Below are 22705 nucleotides of genomic sequence, written 5' to 3'. Positions count from 1 at the left end.
AACATAATTTACATCATTAACCATAATGGTGTGGCATGTGACAACTCATAACATGACATGACATGACACCGCTAACATATACTCTCTCGATGATGTGGCAATGTCAAGCCACTGCTTTCGTTGTGTGTTGTAGGTCTTCTTCTTTTCACCTCTGCATGGCTTGGTGATAAGGGATCTTCAATGATATGGAATATTGAATGGTGATCACAAGCTAGTGTCCCTTTTCTTTCTCTTGATTGATCAGCGTGCAAACTTAGCTACAAGATGGTCTTTCAGCATGTTTCACTCCTTCATCTCCTTCTTCATCATCTTGTTATGGCATAATTAGGTACACGTTTTTGCAATTCACTCATGACGAGAAGACATCAGTCTGAAAACCCCCTAGTCTAAGATTGAACATGTTGATCCATTAACTAAGATGGGACTGGATGGAAGCACTAGTAGAAAATGAGAGATTAGTGACTACATGGCTAAAAACGTTAGTCACCACAATTATTTCAAGTGAATTACTACTAAATTTGAGCAATTTTAAGTGACCCAACTAAAAATGACTAACTTAAATGACTTATTTAATTTACGACTAAAATATATCACTAGATAATAAGTGACAAAATTAAAATAATTAACATAAACAAATATTATAGTTCAAGAAAAAAATGACTCTAACAAGTACAATAAGTATGAATTAGTATTTATGTTAGTAATTTTTAATTGTGTTAGTAGGCAAAAAAACATTGTAATTTTAATGATATCTCAATCCAACGACAGTGTTAAAATTAAAGGGATCTCTAAATCCATCTACATTGTTAAAATCCATATAGAAGTGTCTGAAAATTATGGCTTCACGAAACTATTAAGCCTAGATTCAATAGTTTCTATTTCTGTTATAGGAAGGAAACTAAAGAAGAATAAAAAAGAAAATTATCTTCATATCGGTTTTCTTATCAGAAATCCAAGCACTGGGGTTTATCAGATGCTTTTCCATTCCTCCCTCCCTCCCTATCTCTATTGATTCGTTGATGAGGTGGATGGGTCAGTTCTGTTTACAAGAGATTGTTAAACAAGCTCGGTTCATTGATGCAGGTGGAGAGGTCAAATATGTTTACAATCATTTGTTAAACATGCCAACTTTTTATACTTATACACATTAAGCATGCATCGTTTTGGAGTTCCATTGACATTCATTTACAACGCCTTAAACATTTTTGGGGTTAATGAAGAAAGAGTGCCCTTAAGGTTTCTAGGTACAAGCTACAAAATATCCTTAATTCACCAAAATCAAATAAATATATGTAATTTTATTATATATGAGTACATTAAAAAGAAAAACATAAAGCTTGAAGATTTATCTGTATGCTTTTCATCAAAACCCTTGGCAGACGGTAAAGTGTATTCAATCCAAACCTCCTTTATTCCCTGAAATTACACTATACAAAAAAAATTGATTATATTTGAGTACATTGAAGCCTAAAACGTAAAGGTTGTAGACCCAACTGTAGGTTTTCCATCAAAACCCTTGCCAAAGAGAAGTAAATGTTTTAGTTCTAGAAGTGCTAGTAAGTCATATTTTTTTATTATATCACAGTTCATTGAAGCCAAAGATCTAAAATTTCTAAACCCATATGTAGGTTTCTCATCTGTGCCCTTGGCAAAGGAGTGCACATGATTCAGTCCAAACCCCACATGCTTAATTACTCAAATTCGTTGAAATTTTGTGTACATAAAGCATGGTGCATCTGGAACTATCGCTTATTTAAATTATTGTAGAGAATAACTAATAATAACTATCCTAGGAGGGATTCAAACTAGTTGAACTTTTGAAGAAGCTAGTGATTCCTTGAGGTATTGGAGGATATTGATATTTTAGTAGTTTTGTAGTGTGAGTTTGACTTTCGTATCCATGGATGATTTTGAGAGGGAAATAATCACTAGTTTTTAGACTGGTGGCATTGATCCTCAGTTGAAATCTCAAGTTGCAACCTATTGTCAACAAGTAAAAAAATCACCTTCAATCTCATAGCTTTGCATACAAAGATTCAGTGCCAGCAATAATGCATAAGTGCAGTTATGGTGTTTGTAGAGTTTGGAAGAAATTTTCAAGCTCCGCTATACTTCATTAGATCACCAAGAACAACTATTTATTCCAAAATTATATCACGTCCTTCGTATGTATGGAAGGAATCGAGAATGGTTTGAATCACCAGAGTTTAGGATTAGAGAGACTAGTTTTTGTGAAAATAAGCTGACTCAAATTTTTTCCATTTTAATCTTTATCTTGTATTTGGCTTAGTGGCCATCGGTTTTCCTAGATTTTTTATCTGCTGTGAGCAAAGGTCCCATGGTTGTAGATATGTTTTGCTGTATTTTTAATGCACTTGATGACGAGTTGATTAGTTTGGATTATCCTCGTAATTCTGAGGAAATCAACATTCCAGGATAAAAGATGCAATGAGAGAACAATGTGTGCCTCAAATTGTAAGAGTGTGGTATGATTTGGTAGTTTTCTACAAATATTCGAGGCCAGAGTTAACTTCAATTCTTTTAGAAATAGTACAAAGATATGTGACTTGGATTAATATTAGTCTAGTAGCTAATTGTAACTTTATACCTATATAATTTGAGTTTATTTTGTCAGAACAAAGATCTTCAGTGCTTAGAGGTTCTACAACCAATTGTATTTTTGCCATAGTATCAAAGAGGATGGATCCAAAATCTAAGATTTCTCTTCTTAGATAGTTACAAGTAGGTCGGGTATGTGGTGTGGTGCTTGGCAAAGAAGATTCTGAATTCACTTCAAGACTTGGTGCTCTTGTTACGGGATTTGCAGAAGAGGTTTTAGAGTGTGCTCGAAAATTTGATTCAAATGAAATTCCTAATGAAACAACCGCAGTGAAAGAAGTTATTACAGAAATTCTAGATGAATTTATGCCCTCATTATTTTATTTTATGCAATATGGCACTAAGGATGGGGATTCTAATACGCAACAATTTTTGTCAAATTATTTATCCAAAATGAAAGCCACTTCTCCATTGAATGGTAAGAAGATGGTTTACATTGAACAAATATTCGAAGTTATTCTAACTCAATTCACTATGATCTAATGTATCAAGATCCTCTAAACGTACCTGACATGATTGAAAAAGATGAGGAGGAAGAAATTGTTGAATATCGTAGGGGTTGGTTTTAATTGTTTCAGAGTATTATTCATGTGGCACCTGATGTAACTCAAAGTTTTGTTAGGGACACATTGGTTGCTACCCTTGGAAGCTAAGAAACATATTTTGAAGATATCGAGGCTTCTATTTCACTTTTTTATTCCCTTGGTGAAGGAGTGAGTGGTGAAACAAAAAAAATGATAATGGACCTATTGGGGAGATATCTCAACTTCTTTTATCATCTCTAGTTCCTTTCCATTTACATTGAGTTGTTGCACTTATATATCTGGAAAAACCCACTCGTTATGTGTGTTTTTTCCAACAACATGTTGAATATATTCCTTTGGTCCTGCCTGCATTTCTCAATCGGAGAGTTATTCACCATCTAAAGAAAGATGTGAGTGGTCAAGTAAGCAATCTGTCAATGAGGGTTGTGAAAGAATTAAGGGCACAACTCGTACTTTTCATAGATGAAATTTTGCAGGTTTGGGTCCTCGTAACATCCTTTTCTTGAAGGCATTATGTTTGGAAGGTACAATATTTAGTACCTACTTATTTCTTAAGAGTTCACTATGGTTGTTTCAATACATGTTGACATGCTTCCTAATCTATTTCAATCAAAAGAGTTTTCAATATACTTTATCTCGGTTCACCCAACTTAATGTGAACTCAAGCAAAGAAAATGCACAAGGTTTCAAAGATGGGAGTCACACATTTGAGGTAGGCAGATTGCATCTTCTTCTTCTTGATATTATCCCTGTTGCCTTTATTAAATTTTTGTAGGCTCCATGTCCCCTTTTTTAATATATGTTTTTCATTGTTGTTATTCATAAAAGTAAAAGATTTATCATTATGGTTGAATTGTATTCACGTTTATGCTCATCATTCTTGTTTTCAGGTCATTGTCTTGTTGATTGAAATGGAAGAGGTGTCAGTAGAAAAGCATTCTCAATATCTTTCAGCTTTGTTGGTTCTACTTTGTCAACTATTAATAAGTTATCATCAACTATGATATTTATTACCAATAGTGTTTGCTATGTTTCCTGTATCAATTCTTTATAGAATAAAGAAAAACTATGGTACATAAATATCCTTCAAGTGAAAGGGATTTTTAAGATTCCATGGATGCATCATTCTAATTAGAAATTTAGAACATCTTCCAATGTTATATCTTTCCAACTAAAGATGCAAGTGGTAACATATTATGTGTGTAGGATTTATTTATTTTTGGAATTTGTGCACCTTCATAGATTGATCTAACTACAATTGCTTTGATTCATGTCAATATATTGCTTGATAATGCTTCATTGCCCGATCCAGTAGAGTATGCTATGAACGTGGCACACCTACAACGTTTTATTTGTAAATCAATTCTTTAAGCAAGGTTATTTTTTATATTTTTGCACATCTAGTGCAATTTTAACTTCTTGTATTCAAGAAAAGTCTATTGTCCATTTTATCATCCATCTTTTATTGGAGCCTTCTGTCTATTTTTTGTAACACCTTGGTATTTAGGGGTTTGGAGAGTTCCTTACTACCGCACGTTGCCTTGTAATTGGAATTATGTTCAAATAGGTGAGCTTGAGAAATTGGATATTTGAGGTGTAACTTTTTGCATAATCATAACGAAGACAAATGTGTGATAGATTCACAGTGAGCTTAAAAGTCTATAATTAACCACAAATTAGTTCACATTGAATATGGTAGAGGTTTATGTATGGTTCTATACTTAAAAGATAGAAATCTTTAAATACCACACTGGAATGAGAATTACTTTAGCATCTAGAATTAGTTATGTAGAAAGATTATTAAATTGCTTTGTAAGAATGATGGAATCACTTAGCAGCCAACTTGCAAAAGGTCATTTCTATGCCTGAATTATGTGAGGGAGAAAGATAGTATAAATAAATCAGAATGAACGTATGAGTATGTAAAACCAATTTAAATAGTAATTTGTCTACTAGAGTTGGAGGCGTTAGGTGCACAATATTTTGGCATTTCTTTTTAGATATCAGTTTGGATAGGGTCTAAGCTAACCATGACTTCTTTGTTTTTCATGTACCCATTAATATTTGTTGTATGTTGTGTTGTTTAAACTTCAATTCACAGACAATAGATGTTTTATTGTAAGTTTCGTTGGAATTTCCAAATAATAAGCTCTTAAGAAGTAAGGTATGAGCTGCAACTTCCTATTTTTTGCATTTTTAGTAAAACTCGTTGCTTTCACAGTGTACATAAAAACATCATTGTGATGAATTTATTTGGTTCATTTCATTTATTCATCAAATGGTTGAGAGTCGAGACTCTTGGAACTGTTGTTTTTCCTTACCTTCCAAGGCAAAGGAACAACTACTTGTTAAAAGTGAGGCATGCATTGTTCTAAATATTGTGCTTTATTAATTTTAGTGTGTGTGTGTGTGTGTATTCGATAATTTATCTACTTCTATATTAATATATATAGGAAAAATACATCTAGTGTTATTTGTAGGATATCCAACGGGCCATCCTATAACTTTCAAAAAGAGATAACAAAAATCTTAAAATATAACTATCTCATGAAGAAGAGCTACTTACTAGTCATGAACTAGATGACAAAGACCCTATAGGGTCTATAGCTAACATCAAAGAGATAAAAACTAACAAAAAATATGAACAAACTGGAGCTTAGGGGTTTGAGTTTTCCTTCAAGTCTATGATCACTAGGGAGCGTCATCATCCTGCAGGGTGGAAGTTGTGCCAATGCGGTGCTTCATATGGACCACTCACTTCACTTTGTCCTCTTTCTCCCATTTCCCTGCTTGGTCAACATTTCCAACCTTAGTCTCCATCTCCACATTTTGGACATCATTAGTACAATATTTTGAACTCCAAATAGTAGTGACCAAACTGTCATACTTACTATCAAGCTGAGTGACTTATTTTCATATTTTTTCGTCTAGATCATCCAACCTTCACAAAATTTGAAAACTTTGATTGCATCTCATTTCAATTGCAAAGGCCAAAGGCCCCTTGACTTGCCAATATAACTCTAGCATTTTCACATATTTGGAATCTTTACTCTTGGAGTGACTGAGGCAGGCCGTCTAGGCTATTAGCTTTGCATCAATGCTTGCACTTGAAGTTTGTTAGTGTTTCTTCCTTGCCTCTTCCTCTATTTTTACCACCTTTTGTTTAGCCTTCATAGGGAAGTGAACGTGATAGGCTTCTACAACAACCTTTGCAAGGATCAACATATTTCTTCCTTGGACTGTCCCTTGTACCATACTTCAAACTTGCTTGCACCTACATGGTCACCCTATGTGGGAACTCTCAAATCAATAGGGCCATGGGATTGAGATTTTTTCAAGCAGTAATAAATAAAATATCAAAGCCATGAGTGCCAAAGCACTAGCCACAATGCCCAAGAGATGAAATGAGAACCAAACCCTTGGTCATAATGCACAAGAGAAAAAATCAGAACCAAACCCATGGTCACAATGCACAAGAGATGAACTTAGAACCAAATCCCTGGTCACAATGCACAAAACACTTCTAAATTTTCCAACAAGGCCAAAGCTTTGAACAAGGTATGCACCACTAACCCTGAAACTTGGCACAAGATCCCTTGGGACAAGTCTATCAACCATAAATTAAGAGCCACGGTTTTGCAAAGGAGATTACTATTATCCTCTAGCCATGGTGACCATCCAGTGTCTAGTGGCAGCATAGATCCAAAGTTCAACCCAAGCTTCCATAATTCCATTATTATGCTCATTTCCCTTAGGTAATGATACCTAAAGGAATTCCTTCCATCATGGCCATAGTTAATGTTTGTATTGGCAATCTCCAATTCCAAATGCTTACCTTAATGGGATAGTATGGGGATGGTTACATTGATAACACCTGCATTCCTTTCAACATTTACCTTTGCATTGTGGTTGGTGCTTCTTGTTCTAAACTACACCACATGGAGGGCCCTTTTCAACCTAGGCCACCCTCCTTGGGTAGCCTCCCTAACACCCTATTCAAAGTATTATTTAATATCATATTGATTATATAGACATGATCGAATTATTGCTCAATTATGTATGTTTTTGTTGCATGTGTTTAAATTAGCTATTGACATGTTAGTTTTTTGTCAAGATAGCGAGAAATAATTGATGTTTATTGAATATTGACTTGTTTTTTAGAAAATTGCTGATAGAAATAGATATCCTAGGCAAAGCAATGCTTTGAGAAAAAATGATTTAGAAATGAAAATTGAATAAATGTGTAGTTGGTGATATTTCATTTTTTAAAACATTTTAAAACTTCATTTTCCATAGTAGTTGTTGTTTAAATTCTCACCTCAGTAGGTCATGGGTATGTGCTATAGAAGCTTTAGTTCTAATGTTGAATCCTTTTTTTTTTTTTTTTTTCTGAAAACACTTTTTAGAGCTTCATATATGCAGTCAACAAAACTCTTCATGGAATGTTCAAGAGTGTATACACCACATATTAAATGGCTGGAGAATTTCAACAACCACTAGGGCTAGACCTAATACAAAATTCAGATCTAAAAAATAAAATTGGTCGGCTCCATGCCAACATAAATCATATTTCAAAGTAAAAAATAAAGCATGATAAATTAGTGTAGCATCAACTTGGTTGTTTATTAAAACACTCCAAAAATTAGATCCATAAAATTAGATCTACAAGACAAATTTGGGACCAAAAACACATATGCTCCTATTAGAAATAAAATATGGTTACATTACAAAAAAATAACAATTTTGAAGTTGCAAATGAAAATATTAAACAAAAAATAAGTGTCTCCCAAGCTTACAATGCAAAATTGATAGTGTCTCCCAAGCTCATGAAGCAAACAAAGCAAGTAACAACTGCTAGTTATTATACTTTTTTTCTACTTAACATTATTTTTCTTTTGTCAAGCAAGAAAATATTGTCATGAAGTGGTGTGCTTCTCATTCCTTTTATATAATAAAAGGAGTGAGTTACAAATAAGGTAAGAGACCCTAATCTTAGACTAGGTTTACAAATGGATAATGGTTCCATTAGTAAAGCACTCTACATGTTCCAAGTAAGTAGGCATATGCTCACAATTTCCAACTCACCCTCTCCACATTTCTTTATTGAACATCACATATTTTAATGCACCCACAAGTGCCAACTAAACTACTTGTACTTTTATGAAACACTAATATTTTTATGCACTCACAAGTGCCAACGCAACCACTTGTATTTTTATGCAACACTACATATTTTTAAGCAACGAGTGTGCTCTCTTAGTCCAAGTGGTTCCAAGGACCAAAACTTGTTAATATTATCGTGTTTCAACACTACGCCCTTGTCCTTGAACCCTTTCCCATCGAATTGCACCCTGTATCTAGTGAGAACTAGTTGCTAATGGTGAATGCTCAATGAAGTAAAGAAGAATGAACTCCTACACCAAGAACTCATCCAATTGAATATGAATGTAGAACAAGTTTGGAGCATTAAGGTGAAAATTTACAATCCCTCTTTGTGAGGAATGTTTTTTCCATTGATCCAAGATACTCTTGCAACGTCTCGAACTTCCCATTTGCTAGTGGCTTCATCATAATGATGACCACCAATGAATTCAACTGAAAGTAAATCAAGGCTCTTGTGTCCTTTTGTGTTTTGAATTTTTTCTTTAGAATCCTCAAAGCATACCTCCATTTTTAAAGTAATATTTCAATAGCAACCTCTCCAAATTGTGCAAAAATGTGTCTTAATAATGATTGAATCAAGCATGAGGCTACTCATACTAGGAACCAATCTAGAGCTTGTATCCATATATGTTTTTGGACCTCCAACTGAATGATATGTGTTAGTCTTTAAACCTGTAAATTTGTGAGGGGAAAAATTTAGGGGTTAACACAATTTGAATTGAGCTATTCTACATTATTATTGACTACTGATAATTTTGTATGTTCAATATATGAATTTTCATATAATATAGGATAGGTTAATTATCGTATGCCAACACTCTACTTTTCTATGTAGGGTTTCATAGTATCTCTTTTCATGAAAATCATATATTGTCCTTACTGTTTGGTTTGTTCCATGCTCTATGAAAATGTGAAAAAAATTAAGAATTTAATGATTGGACCATTGATGCCACTATTGAACCATTGACACTCTAATCATCCAATGCATGGTGCTCTAATTGATTCCTATGGAAATTACAGGGGCCAGAGATCTTCACGTGAATTTTCAGTTTCAAATTACAGGGGCTAGAGTCTCTCAGTTTCAAAAGGAAAAAAGAGTCGGCATCACGACATGAAGAAATGGAGCATAATACATGACTTATTGAAGCACTAGTGTTTGGAATTAAGGAAAGGGATAATATTGGGGGTTGCACGTCTATTAGTTCCACTACTCTCGACTACACACATGATCTTGCTGAGGCAGATGGTTGTAAACAAGAGAAAATCATTATCCACCATTATGATGATCAAGATTGGCCAAAGTGAATACAAATATTTTTCCAGGGAAATAATGATGTGACAAGAATGACATCAGAAATAATCCCAATTAGAAAAATGGACATGTACAACCTTTACTTCATGTTTTGTGACCCCCATCTTAAAGGTACATTGATCAATTGTGAAACCATCTAAAGGGTCTAATGGGTTATTTTCCTGGGAGGATGGCCCCCTTCTTGAAATTGTATGGCTTCATGTCATTGGCTTACCTTATGCTTGGACTCGTCTGGTTTTTCTAGTATGCCTATTTTTGGAAAGATATATTACAACTTCAAAACTATATTACCCTAGTAATTGATCTTGGCATGTGTGAAATGGCTATGTTGTATTTTGAATATGCAAATTTTAACGCTACTGGACACAGGCCTATGGATAACACTATTTGGACAGTTACATTCGGAGTTGTTAAGAAGACTGTATCCCACCTTCTTCTTCTTGTGGTTTTCATGCTAGGTTATCGTGTGGTAAGACCAACACTTGGTGGACTTGCATCTAAAGTGATCCTTCTGGGAGAAATATACTTTTTAGCTTCAGAGGCACTGGAGCTTGTGGAAAATGTTGGGAATGTAAATGCTCCTTCAGGGAAAGCGAGGTTTTTTCTTGTCCTACCAGTTGCATTTTTTATTCTTTCTTTATTCTATGGATCTTCACTTCCTTGTCAAGAACATTCGAAACATTCTAGGTATTTAATCTAGTTCTCTCTGTCTCCTCTTGATGTTCAATAACATCTTTGCAAATAAATACCATGGCCATTTTTAAAATCAATATAAAATTATGAAAGAAGGCTCTTTTTGGTCTCTTTATGTTGTCACCTTTTCCTTTTTCATTTTTATTCAGTTCTTTCCATGCAAGGCTATTTGATGAATTAGCGAGTGGTTTTTCCTTAAGTTTAAAGAGTTCCACTAGTTGGCTGCAGGTTTTTTGGCAAAATACATTATAAAATTTCCATGTAATGAAGGGAATGCGGTTTGTTACCCCTAAGGTATTGAAAAATCTTGTAGTTTGATGAAGTCTGATAATGTGCATTCAAGAATGGAGATGTACACAAAATACTAATAAATTGCTTTGTAATGAAGGGAATATGGTTGTGTTAACACTAACATATACACAAATCTTGTAGCTTAATGAAATATGTTAATATGCAATGGATAATGGTGATGCATGTAAGAAACTAATAACTCAAATATCTAAAGATGTATTGGGCTGATGGGTTTTTTCTCATTGTAGATGGGTTTCCTAACCTTATGCTCGTTGAGAAAATTGGGAAAAATTAGGAAGGGAAACACTCTTAATTATTTGTGTGATTTGTTAACACAACATTATACTTCTTTCTAATATGAATTAAGACATGTGTGACTTTTCCTAGTAATTCTGGGTTATGCATGCTAGATTTTACATTTCATTGCACTCACCTGAAGGGAATTGGTGGGAAAATCTATCTTATGAGACCATAAAGAAATTTCTAGAAGAAATTTGTCCAAGTAACCATTTAGAAGTTCTAAGATAATTGTTTCTTAGTTATAAGTACATCAATTTGGGCATGCATGACCTTCTCTTAGTAATTCTGAGTTGTGCATGCTATATTTCACGTTTTGAAACACTCAACTGAAGGGAATTGGTGGGGAAAGCCATCTTGTGAGATGATAAATAAATTTCTAGAAGAAAGTTTTCCAAGTAATCCTTTAGAAGTTCTAATATAAGTGTCTCTCAATTATAAATACATCATTTTAGCTCTCTTTTAAATATATCTTTAAAGACTATATGCTTGGTCTCAAGGAATAAAATTCTAGGTGAAGCTTGTATAAGGCTCTAATTGTTGCATGCTATAAACAACCATCATAGCCCTGTCTTGATGACTACCATTATTTCAATTCATCTTTGGAGATTAATATTTACCTCCATAACCATGTCTTGTGCCTACCTTTCATACAATGTTTCCTTGGAACTTTCCCCCATCTTAGGGGGACAAGTACCCTATGTTTCATCATCCCTTGGGTGTTGGTTGTTGCATGGGGAAGTTTGAAAGTACATGTGAGGAGTTTCACACATCTCCCTAGACACTTCTCGCTAAAAAATGGGAGATATGGGAGACACTCCTCAATGGTTGTTGGGGAAATATACGTGCTCTCTATCCAAATCAATGTTACAAACATCAACAAAATTAAGATACCACCAAAATGTCTGTAAAAATTGGCAAAAATTGTCTAGGCAAAAAAAATTATAATTTCACAATTGTTTCACAATAAATCAAGATGTTTGCAACATTGATCCAAAATAATGCCCATATTGCACTAGTTTTCAAAAAAAAATATTTTCTCATTGTTTTAACATTTAGAGCATGACGATTTTTTTAAGAATTTTGTATTAATGTTAATCTGCATCCAAGGACATCAAAATTTTCCTTCTATTTGAGTTCACCTAACAGGGCTAGAGGCCCACCTTTTGCATAATTTATCAGCAAAAATACAATGTAAGCTAGGTTCCCAGTTGTAAATATAGTGTAAAAAAATTCAAAGATAAGACAAGTTTTGACTTGCATATAACTACTGGTAAGTGGGATTGCTGACTTGATCTTGGGGAGAAACAGTCTGAGGTTCTATATTTAGGTAAAGAAGAGGAGGAGGAGGAGGAGGAGGAGAACTAACACAACTTGTTGAAGAAGAGTAAGACTATGAACCATGTTGGCTTGAGAGCTTCATTTATTCAATTGGGCTTCTTAGTGCACTAATATCATCCTCCATCCTTTGAAGTTGATGATGCTAACTTATCACTATGTCCTATTGAGAAATGGTAGCAAGAAATTCCAGTTTAATTTGTCCTTGAATTAAACTGAGAATTAAAATCGAATTATATTCTCATAGAAACTTGCAAATAGTTAATTAAGTTTAATTAACTTAATTAGGTCAGGAATTTCGAGTTGGAAGCCTTTTGTATTCATGTATATGTTATCCCTAAGTTTTAGGGGTCCGGTATGAGTTTAAATTGAGTTGGAAATTAGATCACTCAGTTTACTAAGCTAGTTTCAGTTAAATTAGTTCCAAACTATTTGTGGAACTAATAGAGAGTTAACAGTCAGTTGGTGCACTAGTGCTACTCCAGTTAACTAAAGATTCCCTCATGAGAAACTCATTCATGTTCTGAGAAACACCCAGTTTATACTAGAGTGCATGGACAATGTATTATCAATTGTATTATTTACTGGAGTGTAAATATCATGCATGCATTAGAGATTTATCCTATGTTTGGATTGTGCATTTTTGGAAGCATGAATTCCCTCTAAATACAGGATATTCATCATAGGAATTACGCAAGAGATGAGGGGCTTGGAGAGCTACCGAATTGGATAAGTGTTGGCCAAGAGATAGCTTGTGAGCTGAGAGAGTTGAGCATACTCTTGTGGAATTATTCTAGTGAGAACAAGCTTTGTATATTCACTCATATTTCTGATATATGCAATATCGATAGCAGGGTTTTGAGGAGTGCATTTCCCCAAATACATCTTGTGTTATGTGTCATTGATTTATCTTCTTCTTGTTCATATTTTTTTCATCAATCTATTACCTTCCTCTAGTTGAAATTAGAAGTAGGTTCTTGTCCTATGATTTAGTACATTGCATGAACTGATGAATCTACAGGATTTTCTACATGTCCATTATGGTGGACCATTGAGCTATCGGTTGTGAATGTTGCAGTTACAGGTGGTCCATATTACTCTAAATATGCATAGGTTTCTTTTGATTTGGATATGTGCGTGATCACACTGGATCTATTTGAAATGTTAGACCACAGAGCACATGCCATATTGGAGAAAACCCCACATCCCCCCAATTAGAAGAGGGCGAGAGCAGGGATACCACAGAGCTTCCAGGTGTTGATTGAAGAGACAAACTTAGGTGTTGGAAATGGAAAGTCTAGAGAATGACTCTCTACCTCTTCATAATCCACAGAGAATTGCATGAGCAAGGAAACGACTGAATTAGGTGGATCTGACAACATTGGATTAACCTGTTGAATAGATGTCATAACTAATTTCACACTCGAATTTTCCTATTGTGAAGAGTATGATGCCAGATACAAAGGGAGAGGAGGAGTGAATGGAAATGATGTGAAGTAGATTTTAAATAATCGAGATGCATGAGTTCTTTAGTGTGAGCCACAATTCTACCATATGACTTAGCGTGGCAATAGCCATATGAGTCTTACTTATGGGATTGGGGATTCGAGTTCCCTCTCTTTTTTATTAGATTGCCTTCCTTCTTTCTCGTGGAATAATTTTTTATTTAGTCAACCCTTTTGTTATTTTATCTAAGCACATGAAGGGTGTGGAATTCCAACACTAAACTTAGAGCAAGGTGAATATGTTTGAAATTTCAATTCAGTTTGGAGTTTGAGGAGAGAGAGTTAAATTGGAGATGATTGATTATCAAGGTTGATTCTTCCACAATTTTTAGCTTGTTGATGTTGAATGCATATTATTATTTTATTTCTTGATTATTGCATAGGCCTCCACTTGGTTTTTTGGGGTTTTTCCTAGGCTCCAGGAAAATGTTATTTCTTCTTGTCCTTCAGGGTGCACTAGCACCTCCCCTCTGCACCTGCTACCCTTGGATTATGCTTGGAAGCCCCAACAAAACAAAGAACATACCATTATTGGGATCTCAACTAGTGATCAAGACCTTCATGAGGTATCCTTAGTTGCCAAACATTGTAGGGAGAAGAGAGGTATGGGCTAGAGATTTTTAAGTTAAACTTGAAGAACCATTTTTCTTCTTGTCAGTCTAGATCTTGTGGTTGAGAAATTTTGAGGTTCTTGGTGTTGAGGTGTTTAGAGAGCAAGGAAATTTATTTTTCTGCTACAATCATGGGTTGGGAATGATCCTCTTGATAGGTATCTCTATTTCAAGCCAACCAAACTTTCCAAGATATTATTTTCAAGAGGGCTTTCCAAACCCTTTTAAAAAGGGGTTTTCTTATGAAAGATTCCATGTAAGCTTTGGGCCTTGAATAATTTTTTCTAAGGATGTGTGTTGGCTATTGGATTCTAGGAGCTATATATTTTACAGTGGTTGTCCATACCTTCTTGGTAAATCTACATGACAAAAATAAATGAGAGAGAATGCGTCATCCATTACCAAAAAATGAGAGAGAGCAGGGCATTCCAAGAAATGAACTCGGGACCTATCATACTACTAGACCAAATTCCTTTTGAAAATGGAAGTTGTTGAATCAATTACTGCATAACCTTTCACAAGGTAACCAAATTCCACAGTAGTTACCAATACCTCAGGAAGTAAAACCAATTCTACTTACTCAATTTCAATGGATTAATTTGTCTCAAGAATTAATGCAATCCCAACCTCCACAACAATCATGGTTAAGTTATGGAGCATCCCAAACAATGGGATTTGTTATGGGTAGTAGCATGATGAATCCTAATTCAATATTAGCATCAAGGCCTACTTTACTTCTTGTATTTCCCAATAACTTATCTTTCGGGGTTTTAGGAGGAGGGAAACCTCCTCCATCTTTTGGCCCACCACCAGCTTCATTATTGGTGTTACACACCATTTTGTCACATTAGGAAAATGACCATTGGTTTGTATCTTTCGCTATCTATAAATGTGTTCCAAATAATCCCCTTGCAAGGCTATAACACAAACTATCCCAAAGAGAATGAAATTCCTAGATCCCAAAGCTCAAAAACCTATTTTTAGCTTCTTGCGCAATTCCTAGTCAATTTTTATGCATACACAGAAGAGTCCATTAGGAATTGCGTATAAGTGCACTTTGTCTTACACTGTGGCTTGCGCACATGACTTAATGCATGTAAAAATAAAAATTAAAGTATAGAAGTGTTGTTAGTCAAATATTTTCCAACTAACAAGCTTTGAATGGATGCATATTCAACCCTGGTCCCTCCCATTATGGAGCTACCTCCCTCTCTTTGTGGAATCCTTATCCCACCATTTGTGGATCTCATCCCTTGGAAATGGATCCCAAACTTCCCCCTCTTGGCCTATAAAGCTAACACATGTCTAAGGATTGAAGAGGATTGTTTGAAGTAGGTTTATGCTCTAGAAATAAGGCTAGGAGGCTATTCATTCAAGGAGAGGGTTGGAGATTGTGAGAAGAGACTTGTAACATCAAGCTTTTGAGGTTGTAAGTTTATTCTCCATTTTATTAATATTAAAGCAATTGTTCTTTCACAATTATGTCTTCTTTAATATCATTTGTGGGATTCCTTGATCACCCACCTAGGTTATGATTGCATATTGATCAATTTATGATATATGATTGAGTTAATTTATCTTTTATATTATATATTGGATGCTTTGATATTGTGTATGTTTCCATCTATGAAAATCTCCTTTAGGACATCATGGGGAAGTTGTGGAAAGTGTTGGAATGATCTATAAAGCATCGAGGAGAAGTGAATGGTCGAAGGCACTGAAAGGGACTTCATTAGGAATTTCAATTAAACGGTAAGTGACCTCTCTCATATTGTTTGTTTCAGTCAATCATAATCTAGGGAGAGGTAGTCGTTATTTGTTGTTTGTTACTAGATTTCTTTGAGGTATATGGAGATCTCTCTTGACTGCAAGAGGGATTAGTACACCTAATAAGGTCCACATGAGGATAGTTCTTTTACTGTGTCAACCTTGTAAAAAAATGAAGCAAGTGCCCATGAGGATAGTTCTTTTACAATGTCAACCTCGTAAACAAAATGAAAAAAGTGCCATGAGGATAGTTATTTTACTGTGTCAACCTACTTAAAAAATGAAATGAGGTTCCCTGAGGATAATTCTTTTACTGTGTCAACCTCATTAAAAAATGAAACAAGGTTCCATGAGGATAGTTCTTTTATCGTGTCAACTTTGTTAAAAAATGAAACTAGTGACTAGGAGGATGGTTCTTTTATTGTGTCAATCTCGTTAAAAAATTAAACAAGTTCTCACAAGCATAGTTATTTTCATTTCAAGCTCGCATAAATATGAAACAACCCCTGAGTAGAGTTCCTTGTCTTGTGTCAATATCATTATAAAAAGAATGAAACAAGTGTCTGAGAGGATACTTCTTTTATTATGTGAACCTCATTAAAAAATGAAACAATTGATTATGAGGATGGTTCTTTTACTATGTCAACCTTGTTAAAAAATGAAACAAGTGCCTCTATACAGAGTTCCTTGTCTTATGCCAAGATCATTTTAAAAAAATGAAACAAGATGATGTTAGGATGGTTCTTTTACTGTGTCAACCTCGTTAAAAAATGAAACAGGTACCCATGAGGATAGTTCTTTTACTATTCCAACCTCATTAAAAGATGAAACAAATTTCCATGAGCATAGTTATTTTCCTATGTCAAGGTTGTTAAAAAATGAAACAAATTCTTCCCTAATTGAGTTGAGTCTTTAACTAGATCTTGTAAATGTTGAGTCGATTCTTTCATCTGATCTCGTAAATGAACCTTCATTCCATCCACCTATTAGTAACTAGTAGTCTACTTAGGTGAATGAAATGAATTTGGGGGGGCATGTACCTCTGCAGGTTATGCTTGGGGGGCATTAAAACCACTCTCAAGCACATTTTTTCTCTATTTCAAGATTTTTAAAAAAATGAAACCTATCTCAAGCATATTTGTTTGTTTCAAGCTTGTGTAAAAATGAAACTACTTTCAAGCATAGTTTTTCTCTGTTTCAAGATTGTGTAAAAATGAAACTTATCTCGATTCCATTTCGGTTATTATTCTCCAGAATCATTAAACTCATGAAAATCCCGAGCTTCTTTTGCTATATTTTCATGCTCATAAAACATACATGAAAATGTTGATTTCTTTATATATTTTCATGCTCGTTAATTAAATTGAAAGTTGGTGATAAGAGTATATTTTTATCACTTTTTCAAACTCTTTAAAACCTTAAGAAAAATCAAAACAAGGAGTTATCTTTACACCCTTTTCAGACTCCATAAACATGAAAAAATCATCGAGTATTTGACTATTTGAACTCATAAAATTAAATGAACAACTATCTATTCAGTATAAGTTTACCCCTTTTACAAACTGAACTAGACTATTTACAAAAAATGTATACATTGACTAATCACGGTCAATAAAGTTCTCTCCTACATTATTTTACCCTTTTTGGGTTTGAGGGACTAAATTTATGAAAAAGGACATTGTGGATTTTACTTATGTTTTCCTCCTGACTCCCTAAAAATTAAAAACATCAAGCTTTACTTTCTCCGAGCTCGTTAAAATTTACTTTGAAAGAACTGAATGAGATTTCGTTTTATGTCTATTCAAACTCTTTAAATATGAAAACGACATCGAGTTACCCCTTCACTAGACTCATAAAACTTAAACAATGCAGGACTCGTCAATCATGACGAAACCGAACCACTCCTTCCTAGGGTTCATTAAAAATACTTCAAAGGACTCATCTGAAGGATGAGCTTACAAGACAAGCATATGTTATCCTCCTCAAGCTTGTAAAAAATAAAGAGGTACTTGCCGATAATGGCAGGGGAAAGGTGGGAAAGAACCTTTCTTTTTATATTGTAAAAGAAAGTATGTCGCTCTTGAACATGACACTTTGTCACTTTTGTGTCTGGGTTTGGAAATCTATTTGCCTCTTAGTTTACCATACCTGATTGAAAGTCTTTAGTTGGTTTGGGTATTATTTTTTGAGTCATATACTTCCAATTCAGAATGTCATGTCACCAATATGTTCAAGAGAAGTCCAACCTCAGTCAAAATTACTTTGTTATTCATAGTCTTCAATCACATCGACCATCCCTGAATCAGTCTTGGATTACTACAAACTGCTATTCTTCAAAACTTGACATGAGTTTCGTGTCGTAGTCCCTCCTGCGACGGGTCGCTTCCTATCGAATTCAACTCACTATGTAGGAAGTGTATCTAGAAACCTTTAGTACCATGGAGCCTACATGCCTTAATGGTAGGTTTCTCACCTTCAATGATAGGTTATCATCATTGACCTTCGATCGGATGATTCTATGAGTGCTCGACATCAGCACATCTATTCACACTTCATAGATTGTACTAGAAGTACCTTGATAGCCATTACCATTATTAGTGGTTTCTCTCACACTTGTTAACGATTCACATCACTGACTAGTAATAAACTGGTTTCTACCATGCTCAACTACAAGACATTCACTCGCATGGCTAGATTCATACGATGGATTGTGAGATGGAGATCAAGACCCTAGATCTAGTTTCATCCATCTAGGATGCCTGGATTTATTAAATATTCATGATTGTAAATATAGATCCATCGATGGTTGCGTCCATACTATGTCACCTATTGACATGGATCTTCAGATTTATTTTCATATTAGTTATTTGAAACATTTATACTCTGAGTATGGGAATATCTACCTAAACGATGATTATATATTGCATTGTAACATTTGATTGATTTTTTTAGGTCTCTGACTGCAATCTCTAACCCAAACCTTGGCATGATAAAGTACTTCAATCATCAAACATCTCTTCTAACTTTTCACTTTAGGGGGAAATATGTTACATATCATTTTGTCACATTAGGAAAATGACCATTGGCTTAGATCTTTCAAAATCTATAAATGTGTTCCAAATCACCCCCTTGCAAGGATAGAACCCAAAATATCCCAAAGAAAATGAAATTCTTCAACCCCAAGGCTTAAAAACCTATTTTGGCTTCTTGCACAGTTCCCTAGTCAATTTTTGTGCATACACAAAAAATCTATTAGAAATTGTGCATAAGTGAGCTCTGTCTTACACTGTGGCCTATGCACATGACTTAACACATGCAAAAATAAAAAGTAAAGTCTAGAAGCATTGTTAGTCAAATATTTCCAAACTAACAAGGTTCATATGGATGCTTATTCAGCTATGGTCCCTCCAATTATGGAGCTACCTCCCTCTCTTTGTGGAATCCATATCCAACCATTTGTGGATTTCATCCCCTGGGAAATGGATCCCAAACTTCCATGTCTTGGCCTATAAATCTAACACAGGTATAAGGATTGAAGAGGATTGTTGGAAGTAAAATTATGCTACATAAATAAGGCTAGGAGGTTATTCATTCAAGGAGAGGGTTGGAGATTGTGAGAAGAGAATTATAACATCAAGACTTTGAGGTTGTAAGTTTATTCTCCATCCTGTTAATATTAAATCACTTATTCTTTCCCAATTATGTCTAATTTGATATCATTTGTGTGATTCCTTTATCACCCACATAGGTTATGATTTCATATTGATCAATTTATGATATATTATTTAGTTTATTAGTTTATTTATCCTTTATGATATATACCAGATGCTTTTATCTTGTATATGTTTTTGTCTATGTAGATCTCATTTAGGAAATCATGGGGAAGTTGTGGGAAGCACTGGAATGATCTATAAAGAATCGAGGAGAAGCGAATGGTCAAAGGCACTAAAAGGGACTTCATCAAACATTTCGATTAAATGGTAAGTGACCTCTCTCATATTGTTTGTTTCAGTCAATCGTAAGCGAGGGAAAGGTAGCAGTTCTTTGTTGCTTGTTACTAGATTTATTTGATGTATAGGGAGATCATTCTTGTCGAAAAGAGGGATTAGTCCACCTAACAAGTGGTAGCATCAACATCACATTTGACAACTTCATACACCAAATTACCATCTTTGATAGGAAATGTGTCGTCTCTTTTATGGTTACTGATGGCACAGGGTGTAATAAGTGCAAAATTTTAGTTGTCTCTTCTTCTAATCCATCTATACTTGTTTCTTTGGTTGTAATACCAAATAGATCCTTAGATAAAAATTCAAGTATACCTACCATTTCTACTATGCCATCATTGTTTCTAATGCCATCCTTGAATGAAACACCTCCAAAGTCTATTCTAGTTGAAGCATTGACTGCTACTAAAGATATCATTGGAGCTCAATTCAATTCAGATAGACTCAAAGTTCATTGTGATTTTTTCTTCATGCATTGTATAAGGATTTTCCCGAACATTGCACAACATGTGGTTTTCACTTCAAGTTTCAATAAGAGCACAACAATCACATGGATTGGCATGTGTCTCAAAATTGAACTGTATCTAAGAGTAATAAGAAAAATCACCACAATTAGTGTCTCAAAAATGATTTGTGAGTGCTGAGGAATGGCTCAGTGGAAAAAATGTGTCAACATCTGAGGTTGTTTCTACTTTTTCCCCTGTGGAAAAAAACTTTGGATAAAAAAGATAGTGAGAAAGTGGCAGTGTCTATTAATGGAAAATAGAGTGTTTGTGTTCTATGTGGAGAACTCTTTGATTATTTCTATAGCAATGAAACATATGGATAGATGTATAAAGGAGCTATGTATATGAAGGCTCCCAGTGGGATCACTAAAGGCATAGACGGGTCTAAGTTGGGTCCTATTGTCCATGTTAAGTGCAGGTTAGAATCTGTGGGAGCTTATTTTGCAAATTCTGAAGAGGATGAATAGGTAAGAAGTTTCAAAGGACATATAGTTTTTCCTTTCATTTCATTTTTTCTATTCACTGTTTGTGATGTTTATTATAACATGTATTCAAATTATATAAATAGTAGCATGCAATGTTGTTATAAAGATATTCTGGGGAATGGGATCACATAAATCCTACCCTTGAAAGTATAATTATGTGCTTGAACTTCCTGCTCTCCTTAGTCTCCTCTGTCCAGAATGCGTTGGGTTGTTGTTCTATGTCTTCATGTGAATTATCTTAGATTGACAAGGCTTGATTTTGGCCTTATGCTCTGAGATGATATTTACATATTCTAGCCTTGTACATTCTAGTCACTTGTTGCATTTACAAATATATTATTAATGTTTTTTTATCATTTATTGATTTTTTTGGCTTGGATCATGAGGTCTTGATGTTAATGGGTTCTATGATATTTTTCTTGTAAATTTTGACAAAATTTAGCAATATTGTATTTATGCTTTTCTTTTTCTCGTTTTCTTGTAAAGTGTGTTTGGATCATGAAGAAATTGGTTGTTTAGGGGAATGCATATGTTTATGGGGATGAAGATTCCCTAATTGGAATCTTGTCTTCGTGGTTTATATTGAATTTTACAAATATATTTATTCTTATGTCATTGATTCATTTCATTATATTATGCCTTCAAATCTACTTGACATTGCATAAGATGTCTAACAACATATAATGTTATTGGTAAGAGTCAGGGAAAATTTTAAAACCCCCCCCTAAATTTACATATATAATAAATGGGCGAATCTCCATGGTATATAGGAAAAATGGAAGGCGATTTTATCAATAATATGATATGTATATATAAATTTTTGGCTAATCTCTCACCAGGCATGGCGAATATTTTACTCAATTATAAAATCTTGTGTTTATTGAATACACAAATGAAATCATTGCATTTCTTTAAAATATCTTTTGAAATCAAAATTACCGAAATTACATATCGATAACCTAGTGGGTGTAGGATAAAATTCACCCGTGGCATTCACAGAAAGCATGAGAAAAAACCTAATACTATATATAAAACCAAGAAAATTCAAATTCATCACTTCTAGGGACCTCGTAACCACCCTGCCAATACACAAGTATGTTCCTGTTTGCAATTAGAAAAATTACCCAAATTACAATCTGTTTACTCCAGCATATGTTGGAAAGTTATAGAAGGATGACTAGTGCAATCAATCCATTCCTTTTAGCCTAGATTTGTTTCAGTTTAAAATAGAAGTATACAAATATACTTGTCCAATGTCTATGCTTTAACCATTCACCTTAAGATGTTTTTACAATATAATTTCCTAAGTCTATTTAATATCTTCATTATCATAAAAACCAACCTATATCCATCTTAACTCCACATCTACCACTCTTAGGGGGATGAAATCTATTTATCCCTCTGAGCACTTGGTAGACTGAGAATTAAGATGGATCTAAGATGATAGAATTTCCCCTTTAAATAGTCTATGCTCACATGAATACCATGGTATTAGCATGGGTCAATACCATGGGTTATCATAAACCTAGAGCTTAAAAATTACTATTAGTAATTTATAAAAATTAA

The 22705-nt window shown here is 34.3% G+C and overlaps 1 pseudogene; it reads left to right on the top strand.

The window, feature by feature from the left end:
- The first annotated feature begins 1900 nt into the window (after window positions 1-1900).
- The window catches only part of LOC149154174 (exportin-T-like), a 31301-nt pseudogene continuing 10496 nt past the window's right edge, over window positions 1901-22705 (top strand).

This window comes from Pinus tabuliformis, chromosome 9 (assembly GCF_031772625.1).
Source record: "Pinus tabuliformis cultivar Carrire ecotype Pingquan chromosome 9, CPIR1, whole genome shotgun sequence".
Lineage (NCBI taxonomy): Eukaryota > Viridiplantae > Streptophyta > Pinopsida > Pinales > Pinaceae > Pinus > Pinus tabuliformis.
Note: the sequence above shows the minus strand (reverse complement) of the source record. Positions and strands in the feature narration are given on the sequence as shown.